The sequence below is a fragment of the Canis lupus genome, assembly GCF_048164855.1.
Source record: "Canis lupus baileyi chromosome 27 unlocalized genomic scaffold, mCanLup2.hap1 SUPER_27_unloc_1, whole genome shotgun sequence".
Lineage (NCBI taxonomy): Eukaryota > Metazoa > Chordata > Mammalia > Carnivora > Canidae > Canis > Canis lupus.
The window spans coordinates 195,200-205,210 of NW_027326442.1; the positions used below are offsets into that span (position 1 = coordinate 195,200).

The following is a 10,011-nucleotide window of genomic DNA, read 5'->3' on the forward strand; positions in this document are numbered from 1 at the left end:
AAATAGGACATGTCAGGGAGCCTGAGTGGCTTAGTTGGTTGAGCATTTGACTCTTGATTTCAGCTCACATCATGATCTCAGGGTTGTGAGATTAACACACACACTGTATGGAGCCTGATACAGTCAAGAGTCTCCTTGAAATTATCTCTCTCCCTCTCCCTCCTCCCGTGTTCTCTCTCTCTTTAAGGTACATAAATAAATCCTTAAAAAAATAGGATGTGTCTTTATGATGTCTACAAGACATTCACATTAGATATAAAGACACAAAGAGATTGAATGTAAAAGGATGGGAAAATGTACTCCATGCAATAGTAAACAAAAGTGCTGGGGTGGCTGTACTATTATCAGACAAAATAGACTTTCAATCAAAAAACTTTACAAAACAGGGACACCTGGGTGGCTCAGTGGTTGTCTGCCTTTGACTCAGGGCATGATGCTGGGGTCCTGGGATCGAGTCCCACATGGGGCTCCCTGCAGGGAGCCTGCATCTCCTTCTGTCTGTGTCTCTGCCTCTCTCTGTGTCTCTCAAGAATAAATAAACCAAATCTTAAAAAAAAAAAAAAAGAAATTAAAAAAAACTTTACAAGACAGAAATAAGTACATTATATAGTCATATAAGGTTACATAAATCAAGAGCATATAACTATAATACGTATATATGTACATAGGGGCTCCTGGGTGGCACAGTTGGTTAAGCATCCAACTTTTTTTTTTTTAATTTTTATTTATATATGATAGTCACACAGAGAGAGAGAGAGGCAGAGGGAGAAGCAGGCTCCATGCACCGGGAGCCCGACGTGGGACTCTATCCCGGGTCTCCAGGATCGTGCCCTGGGCCAAAGGCAGGTGCCAAACCGCTGCGCCACCCAGGGATCCCAGCATCCAACTCTTGTTTTTGCTCAGGTCTGATCTCAGGGCTGTGAGGTAAAGCCTCACATCAGGCTTCATGCTCAATGAGGAGTCTGCCTAAGATTTTCTCCCTCTCTTTTTCTCTCCCTCTCTGCCCCTCCCACTGCTCACACGGGGTTTCTCTTGGAAAAAAAAAGAAAGAAAGAAAGAAAAAAGAAAAGAAAAGAAAAGAAAAGAAAAGAAACGAAAAGAATAGAAAAGAAAAGAAAAGAAAAAGAAATGAATCTGGGGAAATTACTACTGACTATAGTTCTTGAAAAAGAATTATAAGAGAATCCTATGTACAATTGCATGTTAACAAATTAGATAACCTAGAAGAAAGGGACAAATTCCTTGAAACACACAAATAACTTAAATTGACTCAAGAGGAATTACCAGGGATCCCTGGGTGGCGCAGTGGTTTAGCGCCTGCCTTTGGCCCAGGGCGCGATCCTGGAGACCTGGGATCGAATCCCACGTCAGGCTCCCGGTGCATGGAGCCTGCTTCTCCCTCTGCCTGTGTCTCTGCCTCTCTCTCTCTCTCTGTGTGACTATCATAAATAAATAAAAAAAAAAATTAAAAAAAAAATAAAAAAAAGAAAGAAACAGAATGATATCCTTAAAAAAAAAACTATCAATAAACAGGGGTGACTGACTGGCTCAGTTGGTAGATAAGGGGCACCTGGGTGGCTCAGCGGTTGAGCATCTGCCTTTGGCTCAGGGCATGATCCTGGGTCCGGGCATCGAGTCCTGCATTGGGCTCCCTGCGAGGAGCCTGCTTCTCCCTCTGCCTGTGTCTCTGCCTCTCTCTGTATGTCTTTCATGAATAAATAAAATCTTAAAAAAAAAAAAAAGATATGAGCTTTCAACACTTCCATTCGATATACTATTAGAAGTTCTGGTCAGAGAAATTAGTCATGAAAAAGAAATAAAAAGGCATCCAAATTAAAGAGGAAGAAATAAAATTACTTCTGCTTGCACGTGGCATGATCTTATAAGACCCTAAAGATCCTACAAAACACTGTTCAAACCAATAAGCAAATTGAGTAAAGTTGCAGAATACAAAATCAACACACAAACATCAGTTGCAGGGCAGCCCCAGTGGCTCAGCGGTTTAGTGCCGCATGCAACCCAGCGCGTGATCCTGGACACCCTGGATCCAGTCCCATATGGGGCTCCCTGCATGGAGCCTGCTTCTCCCTCTGCCTGTGTCTCTGCCTCTGTCTCTCTCTCTCTCTGTCTCTATGAATAAATAAATAAAATCTTAAAAAAAAATCAGTTGCATATTTATGCACTAACAATGAATGATCCAAGAAGAGAATTAAGAAAACAATTCCACCTGAAATAGCATCAAAAAGTATAAAATACTGGGGATCCCTGGGTGGCTCAGCAGTTTAGCACCTGCCTTTGGCCCAGGGCGCGATCCTGGAGTCCCCGGATCGAGTCCCACATCGGGCTCCCGGCATGGAGCCTGCTTCTCCCTCCTCTGTGTCTCTGCCTCTCTCTCTCTCTCTCTCTCTCTCTCTCTCATAAATGAATAAATAAATCTTTAAAAAAAAAGGTATAGGGATCCCTGGGTGGCGCAGCGGTTTGGCGCCTGCCTTTGGCCCAGGGCGCGATCCTGGAGACCCGGGATCGAGTCCCACGTCGGGCTCCCGGTGCATGGAGCCTGCTTCTCCCTCTGCCTGTGTCTCTGCCTCTCTCTCTCTGTAACTATCATAAATAAATAAAAATTAAAAAAAAAAAGGTATAAAATACTTAGGAAAAATTTACTAAGGAAACCAAAGGTTTGTATGCTGAAAACTATGAAGCATTCCTGAAAGTAATTAAAGAAGATACAAATAAATGTAAAGACCTCCCAAGTTTGTGGATTGGAAGACAGTATTGTTAGGATGTCAATGCTACCCAAAATGCTACACAGATTCAATACCATCGCAACCAAAATTCCAGTGATGTCATTTGCTGAAATTCATCCTAAAATGCACATGGAATTCCGAAGTACCTCAACTAGTCAAAACAACCTTGAAAAAGAAAAAAAAAAGTATAGGACTCATGCATCCCGATTTTAAAACTTATTACAAAGGGAAGTACCCAAAACAACATAAACAAATACGGGCACACAGACAGACATAAAGCTGCTTTGAAGTCTTTGTCAGACATTCCCACATCTATGTCATGTCAGTGTTGACATCTACGATTGGCTCCTGCCAGGCAAATTAAGGTTTTCCTGGCTCTCTGTAGGCTGAGTAATATGTGTTCATTGTTACAAAAGCGTTGGATTGTATCCTGGACATTTTGAATATTATGTCATAGGACTCTGCGTTCTGTCTAAATCCTATGAGAATGTTGATGTTTTTGTTTAAATAGGCAATTGACTTGGTTGAGTTCAGGCTGGAAGTTTTATCCAATCTTCTGTGGGCTGCAATTTGGCATCAGCTCCATTTACAAGCCTTTGCAGTCCTATTCAGCTCCGTCCTCCAGATGTACCATCCAGTGGCCAGTCTGGGGCCTGGGAGGTGTCTGCCCTAGTTTAGTCTTCAAATCTACAGTGTGCTGTTGGGAGTCAGATCCACACAGTTAATAAACCACTTTGCAATCTTCCCAATCCTTTTCAGTTCCCTGGGGTTGGTTCCTTTTTGTGTCCTCTGGCCAGAGATGTAGGGCTTTATTTCCCCCACTTTTCCACATTCTCCCACGACTGGACCTATATCTGGAGCCAAGTGGTGGAGGAGAGAGAGAGAGAGAGAGAGAAAGGGAAAAAGAAAGAGAAAGGCTCACCCTCTTGAGAATCACAGCCCCTCTGATCAGAGATGAAGATTCTTCTCACTCAGAATTTTAGGTTCCTGAAGGCCCCCATTGCCACTGCTACTGCTGCTGCCACCATCAACTCAAAATTGCCTAGGGAATGAGAAGAGAAAGACCAGAAAAAAAGATAAAAAGAGAAACAGAATCTTTCCATATTTCTCTCCATGTTTAGAATGGCCTTTCCCACTCCTCTAGCCAGAGTAAGGGAGTTCTCCTGACGCTCTCTCGTTCATGCTATGTGCATTTCCAGGTTTCACACTGTGTTGAGTCTAGACTGGGTGACACTTGAGGGAGGGGAAGGAGGAAATTCACTCTAATTCACTACTCATACTTTGAATTCTGGCATTCTTCCCTAGTGTGTCCATTATTTTTTTTTTAAGATTTTATTTATTTATTCATGAGAGAGAGAGAGGCAGAGACATAGGCAGAGGGAGAAGCAGGCTCCATGCAGGGAGCCCGACGTGGGACTCGATCCCAGGTCTTCAGGATCATGCCCTCAGCCGAAGGCAGGTGCTAAACCGCTGAGCCACCCAGGCTGCCCCTAGTGTGTCCATGATTATTTACTTTTACTCTCCAGCTTTTATATCTGCATTCAGTGGGAGAGACAGGGTGGAGTTTGCTGATTCCGTCTCATTCTCATCTGGCACATTTCATTTTGTAGGGTGTCCTCGACACAGAGATGCATTATGATTTTGGTAGGTTCTAGGCACTTTTGCATTTGTGGGCTCCTTCCTCTAGGAAAAAAATTAAAATACATATTATATTGCTTTGGTACCAAGATGAATATAATCCAGGCTGGATTCATTACTATTAACAGTCTTTTATGTCTTCTGATTGCATGATAAATTAAGACTAAAATATTTTTGTGGGTCTCTAAAAATATGATGGATAAATTGACTCTGTTTCAATCAGGGTCTGTTCAATGTTTCTTCGAGGCTAGACCCAGGACGTGTCAGAGTACCGCTGAGATGATAGTGTGTTATTCTCAGCATATCACGATGATGACTTGATTGTCATGGGACCCTCGACTGGTCACAGGAACCTTGGCTTCATTGTCAAATTGCTGTCTGCTGGGCTTTTTTTCCATACAGTTTGCATTTTCTCCTTTGTGATGCATAAGTATTTTGTGGGGAAATATCTGAGACCATGCCAATTCTCCAGTTGTCTCTATTTGCCTAATAAACTATCCTGAAACCTAGTGCCATCACGAAAAGCACTGTATTGGGACACCTGGGTGGCTCAGCGGTTGGGTGTCTGCCTTTGGCTCAGGATGTGATCCTGGAGACCCGGGATTGAGGCCCACGTCGGGCTCCCTGCATGGAGCCTGCTTCTTCCCCTGTCTGTGTCTCTGCCTCTCTGTCATAAATAAAAAAAAAAAAAAAAATAAATAAATAAATAAATAAATAAAATCTTAAAAAAAAAGAAGAAGAAAAAGAAAACCACTTTATTGTTCTTATGGATTCTGCAAGGCACAGTATGTCTGCCTTGACTCTGCTCCCCCATGATCTGGGGCCTCAGTGGAAACGACTTGAACTGCCAGTAACGTCTTAAGTGGCTGGTGACTGGAGGATTCACTTCCAAGACGGCACCTGGGCTGGGGTGGCTGACAGGCTCAGTGGGGATTACTGTCATTGGAGACACCAGCGTGTGATTTCTCTCTGTGGCTTGGATTTTCTACAGCATGACTGCGGTTCTGAGAGTTCACAAGAACACCAGAAAGAGTGTTCCAGGAGACAAGGCAGAAGTTGCAGGGTTCTTCTGGTCTGGCCTCAGGATTCAGTGTCCTTCCTGCCATGTTCTTTTGGTTACCAGTGAATCTCTATGCTCCCCCGGATTCAAGGAGAAGGCAACTATTCACCTCCTGGTAGGGGTGTGGCTGAAGAGCATGTCAGGTGGGGAGATTCTGGGATTTTATTCATTCATTTGAGAGACAGAGAGAGACAGAGAGAGAGAGAGAAAGGGAGAGAAAGAGCAGGAGCAGGGCAGAGGCAGAGGGAGAAGCAGACTCCGTACTGATCAGCGAGCCCAACGCTTGATCCCAGGACCCCGAGATCATGAGCTGAGCCAAAGGCAGATGCTTAACTGACGGAGCCACCCAGGCGCCCCTGGAATCAGCCTTTTCTTCAAGAAGACATAATTCCTTTTGGTGAAGGATGATGTTCAGAAACCAAGATCTGGGTGCTGATGTGCTTGTTGCTAATGGGATGACAATGCCTCTAGGCTCTCTCAGTGGGCAGTGCTAGGGCAAAAGTGTGCACACACACACAAACACATGTGTGTGTATAAACACATACTCTCTGTGTCTCTCATGAATAAATAAATAAAAATAAAAATCTAAAACACACACTCATACATATGATCATATACACACATATATACATACACGTGTACAAATATATAATACAACATATACAATCCTGTAATTACACAATATGTATTTGTTCCATATATGCATGCGGACCATACACACACACACACAGTTCACCCTGACACCTCCAATTCCTTGGCCTGCCCCCTTCCCACATTTGTGGTTCTCCTCCAACAGTGAGAAAAACCTGGCTCCCATCATCCTCAATATATTTGCTCAATCCCCTTGTGTGTAACTGATTTTCCGACCATACCAGCTGCCTCCTTGGCTTCCAGCCATGCTGCCATCTCCAAGGAGAGGGAGGGAGGAGAGCGAAGAAAGAGAAGGAGGGTTTCAAGCACTTTGCAAGCTCACCCTCCACTCGGTCCCTACTTCCCCTGCTTCCTTTGGTCCTGACCCGGCTTGCCTGGCCTCTCTGTGGCTAGGAGCCCTGGGCTCTCCCTGCCCCAGCCCCTGCTTCAGTCCTTCACTCCTTCTGGCTGCCCTTTCACTCTTTCTTTTCATTTTATGATTTTTTTTTAATTATAAAAACATTTCTGTGCTCCTCTTTACAAATTCAAATAATGCAAAGCATGCAGAGCAAGGCATGGAAGTTTACAGCTACGCTCTGCACTCCACCTCCAAGAGATAACCAGACTTTCCCCTGCTTCTAGGAGCACACTCATGTGTGCATTCATTTTCATACAATTCATATTCATAGAATTTTAAACATTCATGGGATAGTTTGACATATTTTCATTGCTTGTTGTCTTGGTCTGAGCATAACACATCTGCCACAGTCTTTCAAAACATACATTGGGATCCATTAAAAGAATGTACAGTAATTTCTCCTTTTACCTACAGTTTTTTTTTTTTTTTTTAAGATTTCATTTATTTATTCATGAGAGAGAGAGAGAGAGAGCAGGCTCCATGCAGGGAGCCCCACGTGGGACTCCATCCCGGGTCTCCAGGATCACACCCTGGGCTGAAGGCGGCGCTAAACCGCTGGGCCACCCGGGCTGCCCCCCTACAGGGCCAGGGTAACTTTCCTGGGGGCCAGATGCCCTCCCCAAGCGCTGTCCCCCTCTGGAGCCTTGTCCAGCATCCGCAGGCGGGCTCTGGCCTGGGTTTGGTCGGGGGAGGCGGGCAGGCCTCGGAAGCGGCGGGAGAGCGAACTCCGGGGTTGGCTCCCGGGCTCTTCCCCTGGGTGCACGCGGCGGCCGCGACCCCCACAGCTCCCGCAGGGGGCGCTCTCCCCCACCCCCCGGCCCGGCCGCACCCCCGCCGCCCGCACCTTGGGCGCCCCACACCCACCTCGCCCCCAGTTCGTGTAAATCCCACGCCGACGAGCCAGCTTGCGTGCGCAGTGCGGGAGCCCCGGGCAGGCGCCGCACGGTCCCAGGCCGTCCGCGCAGCTCCCCCCGCCCCCCCCGCCCCGCCCCGAGACAATCGAGGGCTTGTTGCTGCCGAAGAGACCAAAGCCTGGGCCGCGGCCCTGGAGGCCCCGGGCCCCGCCGCGCCGCACAGCCCGCACCCCCTGCTCCAGCCAGGCCCGGGGACCGGGGGTGCGGGGTGCGGGGTGGGGGGTGGGCGGGGGGCCCCCGCTCTCCCGCCTTTGCTGGCTATTTCCCTTCTAAACGGAGCCACCGGGCAGCTCCTGGGACGTGAGGTTTTTGAGCAAAGCATGCTGGAGGCTAACGGGCCGCACGCGCAGGATTCTCAGATTCACTCTATTCTGACTCCCCGCACGGACGCCCACGCAGCCGGGCTCCGTCCCTCTAACACGCGCGCACACACGCGCACACGCGCACACGGCGGCTTCCCAGCCACAGCGGGTGGTGCCCGGAGCTGCGAGTTCGGAATTGGGGGGGGGGGGGCGGCCTGGCCGAGTTGGCTGCACCCGGCCCCTGAGCCTCTCCCTCCAGGGCCTCTGGGTGAGCCCCGGCCCCCCCGCGGCCTCCTCAGGCTCCCTTGGGTCCTCCTGGCCCAGGGTCACCTCCCAGCACAGCCCCAGCCCTGCAGCTCCAGGCCCGGCCCTGCTGCCGCAGCCTCCCTCCCCACCCCGCCTTCCCTCTCAGCTTTCTGGACTCCCCCAACCACACTGCCCGGAACCCAAAGTCTGGCCTGAGCCTTTTTACTTTTTATCAAGGTGTGCCCCCAGGAGAAGGGGCCTCTGTCCCCCGGATTCTGCACTCCCAAGTCCAGACCAGCCGACCCAGCAAGTGCCTGTGAAGAACTGGACTGTTTTGGTGTCCTGAGATAACACTAAAGCTTTTTTTTCCTCCCCTTCTGATCTTAAAAGTAAAACATGCTTACCAAAATTTGGGAAAATACAGAAATAGTCATACAAAACCAAAATAGAAATCCAACCACCCAGAGGTAACGATGGTTCCAATTGTGGTAATTCCTTTGGGTCTTTAAAAGAAACTTTATTTATTTTTTTAAAGTAAGCTCTACACCCGACATGGGGCTTGAACTCCACTCACAACCCCAAGATCAAGAGTGGCATGCTCCACTGACTGAGCCAGGTGCCCCCCCTTTGAGCTTTTCCTGTGTGTACATACACATTTATGCATAAGCTTTCATACACTTTGTGTTTTACTTTTGTCATTTAACATCATCTTCTCAAATTTTTCTCCTAATTTTTATATTTTTCTGGTTATTTAGATTCCCCCCCTCCCCCCCTTAAGCCTCCTAAAATTCAGGAACAGCATTTTAAAGGCTGAGTAAGATTCAACCCTATGAGCAACTCCAGCTGGTGGAGATCTGGGCTGTGCTCCATCGCTGGCTACAGTCGCAGCGCCCTGGTAATTGTGTTACTCCTTGTCCTCCCCTCCTGGTGGACACAGTTCTGCATCCAGACATGGGAATGTTTGCCCTCGTCCCAATTCGATCATGAATAGGGGCCTCGCTCATCCACATGGTGTGGATCCACCCTGTGGATAATCGATGACCTGGACCTCCCTAGGAGGTCCTCCCAGAGGACAAGGGGTTGGCAGGGTGGGGGAAAGTGGATGGAGGTGGTTCCTGGGTTCTGTTGTGGGCACCTGGGTGGAGTGGACAGTGAACCCAATCCCTAAGATGAGGCGGGGCTCACAGGGAGTGTGGTGAGTTTGGATACATTGAGTCAGAGTGTCCAAAAGGAGGGCAGCCCAGGGTGGCTCAGCAGTTTAGCGTCACCTTCGGCCCAGGTTGTGATCCTGGAATCCCGGGATCGAGACCCACGTTTAGCTCCAGAAGCATGGAGCCTGCTTCTCCCTCTGCCTGTGTCTCTGCCCCTGTCCCTCATTCTGTGTGTGTCTCATGAATAAATAAATAAAATCTTTAAAAAAGAAGTGTCCGGAAGACTTTCCAGGGCATTCTCTAGAAGCAGTTGGAGACCCATTGCTCGCCCACCAGAGGCCAGTGGTGGGGGTGGGGGTGGGGGAGTACTTTGCTTGCCACGGATTGCTTAGCAGCTCGGTGGAAGGGAGAAGCCAGTCACCCCAAGCATTTCACTAACACCTGTGTTAGGGCACCAGTGGGCGGGGGGAGAGGAGGAGAAGGGACACTGAAGTTTCTGGCAATTTATCATGACTGTCCTGTCTCCTAAGCTTATCACGCACAGGTCTCAGATGGTCTGAAGTGCAGCATTGTTATCAACTGAACCTCAGTTCAAAGAAAAGGGGGCACATGCTGATGGTCTCAGCTGGAGCTCTAGCTTGGCCAGATTTACCTTCCAACTTGGAACCTCTGCCTCTGTGACTCAGTGGCCCCTGGTAGGGCAATCAATGATGGCCCCTCCCCTCACTGCCAGAGGAAGGATCTGGTGCCCAGAGGGAAGAGAGACCCCTTAAGGTCAGCAGTGGGGGATGTATCCTAGAATTCCAGAGGCGGGGTGAAGAGAGTCCCCACCACTTCCACGTCTAAGTCAATCCTCGCTGCAGCCCTAGGAGGGGGTTGTCATCATCCCCGTTTGCAGATGAGAAAGC

General features: G+C 48.4%; 1 long non-coding RNA gene across 1 annotated transcript; it reads right to left on the reverse strand.

Annotated features, from left to right (window-relative positions):
* Positions 1 to 2,466: 2,466 nt before the first annotated feature.
* Positions 2,467 to 7,457, reverse strand: LOC140629615 (uncharacterized). The gene is made up of 3 exons (XR_012027447.1): positions 7,355 to 7,457; positions 3,667 to 3,786; positions 2,467 to 3,441 (listed from the first exon to the last, which is right to left on the reverse strand). It is a non-coding gene; the product is annotated as an uncharacterized lncRNA (long non-coding RNA).
* Between the last annotated feature and the right edge of the window lie 2,554 nt (positions 7,458 to 10,011).